Source organism: Hydra vulgaris, chromosome 04, assembly GCF_038396675.1.
Source record: "Hydra vulgaris chromosome 04, alternate assembly HydraT2T_AEP".
Classification (NCBI taxonomy): Eukaryota; Metazoa; Cnidaria; class Hydrozoa; order Anthoathecata; family Hydridae; genus Hydra; species Hydra vulgaris.
In genome coordinates, this window is record NC_088923.1 from 4,860,325 (window position 1) to 4,870,000 (window position 9,676).

The window sequence follows — 9,676 nt, forward strand, 5'->3', positions numbered from 1 at the left end:
GTCGTACTTCCCATTGTTACATCAAAGCATTCGTGCAAGGTTTCTCTCTTCCACGTCTCGTTATTAAAATAGAGTAAAGTTTTTCTGCAATGTTTAATTAGACGAATAGTGTCGTCTGTAATTTTGGTGTGGTTTTTCTAAATTCTATTGATTTATCTAAAATTTCTGCTGTAATTGAGGGGTAAAAATCATTAATATCAAATTGTATAAATGTGCATTCATTTTTATTACTAATTTTAGAAAACCAATTTATAACATCAGTGGTGTTTTTCCACTGTTGCAAATTTAATTTTTTTCAAATAATATTATTTGTTTCGTTTAATTTAATTTTACTAACGTGCCCTAGTTTACTTTTTGAAGGTACTAGTAGCCTACAAGGGAGTTTATTTTGAAAATTTGGTTTATGATCTTTTAGTGTGATAAACGCTTACGCTGGTGCGACTGATTCAATTCTAGCATCTAAATTAATTGTTTTAGCAATTTAGTATTTAGTATTGTTTTAGCAACTGTAGTATTTTGCAACTTCCTGGTTGCAAAATACTACAGTTATTACATAATTAATTCTAACAATTCCCAACTTCCTGTGAAATAACTTTTCTATAATTTGAAAACTTTTTTATATTTAGACACTCTTCCTGATGAACCTACTGATGGTGAAACACAGTGTAGAAGTAATCAAAAATTAGATAAGTGTTTTTACTACTATTATTGCTCTGTTCTTTTAGAACTTTGAGCACACTGTTTGTAGAATACACTAACATAGTTTCATAAACAAGTATTTCAATAACTTTCATAAAAAACATTTTTTTAAAAATCTAAAGCAGATTTTTTAATTTGGTTTATACTATAAATCAAATTTAAAAATTTGCTTTACATTTTTAAAAACGTTTTTTATGAAACTTATTGAAATACATGTTCATCATTTAACAAAAAAAAAGGAGTTGGAATTAAAAAAAGTTACTTCAATTTGTTCAAAAATTATTTAACAAGAATGCTATAACTAAATACTTCTAAATTTTTAATGATAAAAAGATATTTGAATTAGTTAAAGTAATTTTTTATTAGTGAAGATAAAGGAGGAGGTTGGTATAAAGGAGGAGATTGGTATAAATTATTTAATTTACTTTAAAATTAATTTGCAATTAAAAAGCTGTGACATGCTGTAATGTTTTATAAAAGTATATATATTTTAGCTCGCAAAAGGGAACTTGGTCGATATATCTTTATAAAATTATAACACTGATTTTCTTGCATTACACAAAATAAAAATAGTTTAAAATAGGAACTTTTATTTTGAGCTAAAGAAAAGAAGTACTCGGTAGAATTTTAATAATTTAATTGAATTCATTAGAATGATAAGTTTTTAATAGAGCTAAAAAAACTTTGTTTAATTTAGCTGCTGCAGAAAAAAATAGTTGCGGTATTTAATTAGTATCTTACTTTATTTGTTTTTTAAAATAGACATATAGACAGGTCATTTTGAAATTTTAGTAATTTTACTAAAGTTACTGACTTTTTTTAGATTTACCAGCTTCAATGGCGCCATCACCATCACTGCCATCTGGCGCCAACAATTATGAAGAAAATCTCCAAAGTAAATTTTTTATTTATTTCCTTTTTTTGATTATTTACTTAATTTTTTTTTTATAAAATATAGATTTGTCGAAGAGTGATTTTCTTATTTGGCACCAAAGCCACCCGGGCCTAAATCAAATCTGGCCTTTTGTATATGAGCCCAGAATAGAGGCAAAGACTTACTTTATTTTAAATTTCAGCCTCCTGGTGGCAGAAGGGGTAGAAGAAGAGACAAGAGAACGAACCTTGTTGTAAACTACTATACATACACTTAATAGCAGTTGTATACACTTAAAGGTGTATCTAGATACACCTATTGGTAGGTGTATCTAGATACACCTATTGGTAGGTGTATCTAGATACACCTATTGGTAGGTGTATCTAGATACACCTACTGGTAGGTGTATCTAGATACACTTAAAGGTGTATCTAGATACACCTATTGGTAGGTGTATGCATAATGTGTATATGTATAGTTTTTTTTTTAAGTTTGTATTTGTATATAGCTATTTTGCATATTAAATTTTTTTATTTAGTTGTTTATTTGTTTTATAACATTTACATTAATTTGTTTTATAATTGGTTTCTAAATTAAGTTTGTGTTTGTAAATAAAGTTTGTGTTTGTGTTCTATAAATAGTATTTTAAATAAAAAAGATTGTTTTTAACTTCATATTTTAACCAAAAATATATATAACAATCAGAGCCGTCCCAAACAGGGGGTGTAGGAGGTGCCCCTTCCCCCCCCCCCCTACCTAAAGCTTTCATATAAGCATTAGAGTTGGCACATTTAGCAAGTTTTGAACTATAGTTGGCAAATTGCAAATATTGAGGATTGTGTGTGTGTGTGTGTCTCTAGTTGGCAAAATATACATACAACACCCCCTCCCCCATGTGAGACTACTTCGGAACGGCCCTGATAACAATCTAGTGATTAGTTCGAAAATTTCATGTCACATACCTATTACTACTTAAAAGTCAATGTGCTGTCGAACAAATTAAGTTTCTTTAAAATTTTAATTTTTTTAATTGATGGAAAAGACTTATAAATAATTAATAAAAATAGTACTGCCAAAGTTATCAATTCTGAACGCAAGAAAAAAAAACTAAGCGAACGTTCACAAAACAATCCATTCTTTAGTTTTTGTAGTTGCGTTTGTTTGCTTTTTAAAACGTTTTTACCGATCTCAAACTTCCTTGAGACTCATCATAAGCGTGGAATTTCTGAAGTTCGACAAAATAACTTTCAAACGAACTTTAAACTCTTGAAAAAGATCATAAGTACTTAAAATATTCGAAATCTTTCTATAGTTTATAAATTATTATATTAATTATTGTTTATGTATTTAAATTTTTATTATTATTTTTTTTTTATACTTATATTAAGGATATTTTTTTTTTGTTAAGATTTTTTTTTTTTTTAGTATTTTTAAACGCTTATTGAATTTTCCCGGGTTGGGCTAAGGCCAAGCGACAAATTTCATGATGGGACTCAAGCCAATATTTCAATAATTTTAATAATAAAATATGTAATAGACCTTTTCATAAATAAATGTCCGCATAATTCCAAAACGAGGCTTACGTTGTACCGTTTGTAAACAAAAAATGTCTTCTAATAAAAAACCTTTAAGAAAATCATCTGGCAAACAATGTGCTGCCTATAATTGCTTCAATCGAAGCTATATTATCGAATTTGGAGAACGAAAGGCTTCTGGCATTAAATTCTTTCATTTTCCGAAAGATAAAAATGAAATTTCTCTTTGGTGCAACTTGATAAGGCGTAAAAATGGTTTAGATAGTTTTAATGTTACTAGCTCATCATATGTATGCTGCTCTCATTTTAAAGCGCAGGACATTTTAAAAGCTGCTGGAGGTACTAGATGCAGTTTAAGAAAAGGTGCTAAACCATCACTTCATAGCTGGAATAATTTCAAAGCTAGTGAAAAAGAAAGAAAATCACCAGGTTCTAGAGAAATCGAATTATGTTACCTTTAGAAGCATATTTATTAACATTAGTGCGATTAAGAAAAAATTATGGTATTAGACATTTAGCATTTCTTTTTTCAATAAGTGAAGGAACTGTAAGTAACACTGTTATAACTTTATGTACATAAAGCTGAACTTTATGTACATAAAGCTGGGTAGCCTTAGCATATGGCCTTCGTTAACTCAAATAAAACAAAATATGCCTCAGTCAATGAAGGATAAATTTCCCAATGTTAAATGTATCATTGATTGTGTCGAAATAAAAGTAGCCGTGCCTCAATCATTGATTGTACATAAATTGCTCAATTCTGACTATAAAAGTCACACAACTGTAAAGATTTTAGTTGGCATTGCCCTAGGAGGTGGTTTTACTTTTATATCTGCTGCTTACCCTAGGATTATATCAGATAAAGAATTAACATTAAGTGACTTTAAATCCAAATTAATGGAATCAATTTGGAAGAGCTTTTAGTTAAACCTCTATCTGCCATAACTTCTTCACCGTGATTCCATAAATTTGGATTTAAAATTGAACGGAAACTTTCGGCTTCGACCGAAACCGAAACCGAAATTTCTGTTTCAACAATTTTTTTACTTTTCCTGTTTCGGCCGAAATTTCGGTTCAAACCGCAACCGAAATGAACCGAAACTTTTAAAAGATTTTTTTTAAGTTTTAATATAGAGTGGGATCATGACAGTTTCCTTAATGTAATCGTTTGTTGTAAATCAATTTTTAATTATAACAATTGTAAAAATTTTAATTGAAATCACGTTACATAATAGTTTTAAGTTACTATTCTCAAATCATTCTTAAAATAAATTAACATTTAAGTAAAGCAACCCAAACCAATAGTTTCATCAAAAGTTTCTCAGTGCTAAATTTAACAACGGAAAATAATCGATGAAAACTGGTTTATGGAATCATTTTACCGTGACAGTTAGTGATTTCAAATATGGAACTTGCAATTTGAAAATATCTCGTGGATCGCGCAATCCAAAACTTCAATCACTTAGCGGACTTTCATCACATTTAAGAAGTGGTTTACTCTAAAAAATTTCTTAACTGAAAAAACAATACCAGCTGTCTTATAAATTTCAAAAATTGATTCAAAGTTCAAAGAAGGTCTGCAGTTTCTTGTTCGACCGTGGCGCAGTGGTTAGAGCGTTTGCCTTTTAAGCAGGAGATCCAGGCTCAAAACGAGCTTCGGATATATTTTTGCGTCACGGTAATGAAGGAGGCGTGAACTTCCTGGTTAAATGCACTTCCGCAGTGCTCTGTGACAAGACCTATAGGTCTTCTTGGGGCACCTAAATAACAATAAAAAAAAGTTTCATAGGTTTATATTAGAAAACAACATTAAAAGCAAAGTTTGGTTTGGCAAAAGTAGCAAAGAGATTCCTTAGACCTCCACCAACATCTGCCGAAGTTAAAAGGTTGTTTTTAACTGGAGAAATTCTTTCAAATGAAAGAAACAGACTTTTGCCAGAAAACATGAAAAAATATGTATTTCGCAGAGAAAATACTTCAATTATTAACTTTAATTATTGAAATGTCTTGACGTATTAGAGTTTTTTTTAAACTATGTTACATTGTGATTGGCTAGATATATGTAAAATAAGTTTTTTTTGCTTTAATTCGGTGATCATAAAAGGTTCAGGGATTTTAAACATTCATTTTCAAATTTCGGCCGAAATTTTGGTTTCGGTTTCGGCTACGGCTTCACTGAACCGAAATTTCGGTACTTTCGGTTTCGGCTCAAAATTCGGTTTCGGTCGATCACTAGGTTTTACTATACAAGATTATTTAAGTCCACTCGGGGTTAAATTAATCACTCCATCATTTCTTCGAAATCGCGAACAATTCACTGAAACAGAGGTGATACAAAATCAGCAAATTGCAAGTGAGCGCATTCATGTTGAGAGAATGATTCAAAGACTAAAATGTTTTCATATATTCGATAGAGTTATTTCTCTAAACATGATTGGTTCTCTCAATCAAATAGTTACAGTGTGTGGAATTTTAACTCACTTTCATGAGCCAATTATAAAAAACGCATAGAAAGTAATGGATAAAAATGTGTTGAGACAATAAAAAAAAATGTAACATTGAATTTAACATTTATATATATCATAAATAACTACAATTTTTTGTCATAAATTTATAAATGCATAAACTGTAAAATAGATTCTGCAAATTTCAATAAAATATTCGTCTTCAAATTAAAAATTGTTGTTTATTTTTTCAATTATTTCGTCCAACATATAGTTGAAGTAAAAGTCTAATACTCTTTTCCTTAGAGTCCCCCAATATACTTTGTCATACGTAATACGATCAATAACCAATCCTTTTGAAGTGTAAAACACAAAATCACACCATGTTTGTGTTGTTAATCCAAGTTGCATTTGGATTTGATCATAAAAACTATGGTTTTTGTTTATTAAAATTTTATTACTAGATTTATCAAATATTATAGATGTATTTTTTGCTACAAAACATATATCTTTTGGGTCCAGGTTACTGTATTCTTCGCTGCACTTAATTTCTATTATTCCACAATCATTATCACACCTTACTTTCCTATCAGGTAATGCACCTAAAACAAAATTTTTTTCATCAAGTATCAAACCACATGGTTCTACATCTAGTTTATAGCCAGAGGATTTCATAAAGTTTTCATAATATTTTAACGCTATAGGTTCATAAAATTTACCATAGGAAAGTTTATATGAAATAATATTGTTTAGCTTAGTTTTGTTTTCACCATGGACAAGTTTGTGTGCCAAACTTTTGAGTCCTTTTGGAGATTTGTTCTCTAACTTCTACATAAAGATGCAGTAAATCGATTCCTTCTGTAATCAAACCATTTTAAATTTTCATCATGTTCCTTGTTTCTTTTTCAATTTGAACTACTATTTCCTTTACTAACTTCATATTTTTTTATTACAAAATAATTTTTCAACATAACAAGTTATAAAATCATCAGTTCCATTAAAAGGGAATGTAGGGTATTCAATGTATTGAACACTGTCTAAATTTTTTAAAGGTGCAGGTAAGTTGTAGTAAACATTGTAACTAGGTGGAACTACAGCACATTGATAGCTTAATACAGACCCAAATGGGACACTTCCTAGACTTGTTTTGACTATTCAATCATTTGATTGATTTAACACATTCAACATATGCACTTTAGTTTAAAACACTGTTTAAAACACATCACTGTTTAAAAGATTATTGTAAAGTTTATTTTATTTTCATTTATTTTGTTTAAATCAGTTCTAGTATCATGCAATGATGATTTAATTGTGGCTGTTGTAACGTTAATAAATACCAGAACTTGTAATGAAATTCATATATATTATAAGTAAGCCATCTTTACATGCATATATATTAGGCCACTGCCTACTAGGTGTTTTTTTTTTAAATTATAAAGAGTCACCCTGGCATTTGTTTATTGCAATGTTAATAACACAAAACAATAAAATTTACTTTTTTTAAAGTTATTTTCCCTTCGGGAAATTGGATTTAATAATCACACTTTTCAGCCATTTTGATATGTTTTATAAGCTATTTTTTAGCGATCTAAAAGCCCGGTTTTCTACTTCTGGTGCCCGGGTGCAACAATAATATTAGGGGCCCACAGATATAAATATAATTTTATACTAACAGGCTTTTTGAATTTTTGCAGTTGGTTGAAAAAAAAGGTTTCAAAAATAAAATCAGAAAAACTATTGAAAACTGAGATTAAACCAAATTTTTAATAATTACAATAACTTTATGCGTATTTTTAGTCATTTTGAATAGTTGTTAAATTAATTACAAAAAAAAAAGTTTTAATAGGAAGTTCATTAGCGTTTGGGGGTCCCTAAATCGTGGAGCCTGTATCCATTTTACCAATTGCTCCCCTCCCTTGAAAACCGGCCCTGGAAGTCTATGTAATTAGGAATTTAATATCAATAGAACTATAGTTGACTACATTTTTGACATACATTGTAGTTGACTATAGTACACTACATATATTGACTACAGTAAATATTTCATTCAGCAGTTAAAGAAAAAAACAAATAAACAAAAAGTATAACTAATATACTAGACATTCATTTTACAAAATAGTCACACTTTTTTACGTTTCTTTTATTCTCTCTTCGACTTTGGGTTTTAGTCAAAATGAATTTGTGTCTCTTTTCGTAACCATAAACCTGTTTAGATGCCTCTGAGGTTAATTTGACTGCTCTCTCCACAGATTGAGAATTGTTAGGCATATCTATTACACAAAGTTTTAGGTTTGATTTAATAGCCTCTCTCAGATTTTCTGACGTTATGCAAAGAGTTGTTGGGGGCTCAACCTGAATATCATCAACAGAAATAAGATAATCCCAAGACTTAGCATCAAAATTTATTTTCATTATGGATTTCGGCTTAAGCTTTGGTTTAAAAGTAATGTCTTCTTTCAATGCTCTTATTTTAAGGATTTGGTTGAGGGCTTGATTTCTTATATTCAGATTTTCATCCAGCAGCATGCAGTAAAGGAAATTTTCTTGCAAACAACAATATGAATTTCCTTGTATGTTCTTAAAAACAATGCTCTGAATCCTGCTGTCTTGAAGCTTGACTATTTGAATGGTTTTGTACAGAAGTTGACAAGCATCTTTGTATTTTCCGGAGCGCTTAATAGCAAACCACATTACACAATAGACTTGAACAATATACTTAGTTATTACTAATAACTCAGGAGATGGTTTATCAGTCCTAACATAAACCATCATTATTCTTAAGGCTAGAGTTAGCCATCTAGCATGAAAAATTGGTCTTTTTTGCAAGAAATTTTTTAGATATAAAACCTTTTGAGATACCCACACAGTACTCATAAAGCTTTCGCTGGTCTACACTAAGATCACTTATAACCTCACTGCTAACAAACAACTCTATTTCCGAATATATGGGAACAAACTCAACCAATAGCTGTTCATGAAGAGTTTGATGAGATGCAGCATCTCCACTTGGCCCCTTATAAGACTTAGGACCATTTGTGCTTCCATCTAATTCACATATAATGTGTCGCAGTGGAAGTTCAACTTGATGAAGCAAACATCCTAAAAGGTGCAAACTTCTTTTAAGAATTTTTTCAAGTTTTATAACCAAACCGTTCTCTGCACCTGTATTAGAAGTTGTGCTATCTACAACAACAGCAATTAAGCTCTGAGCACTATTATATTCTGTTAAAATATTTGCAGTAGCGTTTGCCACGGTAGCGCCAGTTCCATTAGGTATAACTACATGAGTCAAATAATTTTGTGCTGTTGGTCCATATTCTGCTGTAAATGTAAGATGATGTTCTTCTTTGGTTGAAGCCACAATAATAGGATCTTCATTAGTGTTATAACTGACAGAATGTACTAATGTAGACTTGTCAATTTTTCCATCAATTCCAATAACCTTTAATTCTTTAACATCAGCTAAGTGCTTAGAACTTATGATAGAGCTGATTCTTTTTTTTTCTCCAAAAATATTTTTTTCAGTTATTAATTGTGATTTATTAAATTTTTTTACAATACCATAGTCTATTAATACAGCTGTTGCCAATGCAGCTGTTGCAGCATCGCTAATTTCAAACCGTATAGCAGCTTTTGCCAAATTTGTAAAATGAGTATAATTTTTTTCAACTGGCACGGTTATAGAAAAGTCTGGATCAGATTTAAATTTATTATTGTCATCAAATAACTCAGTATCCAGATTGGAATCACATTGAATTTCCGCAGCAGCCAATTTAATACATCTTTTTATCTGCTCGTTAGTTTCTCTCTCTTGCTTTCTTTTTTCTCTGGCAGCTGTTTTTTTATCTACTGTACCAATTTGAAATCTTCCTGTTATTCCAATTTTAGATTTTTGATCTTTTAAATATTCTCTATCCAATGGTGGTACCTAAAACAATTTTAAACTTTTTTAACAAGGCGTTTACTCAGTTCAATAATAAGCTTGGTAAAGTAACTTTAGAATAGAATAAATACAATAAAATAGTCTCACATATATTTTCCAATATCCTAAACACTTAAAAAAATTACAGTTTAAACCATCTCTTAGGCTTTTTTATTATTAATAATAAAACAAAATAAAGTAT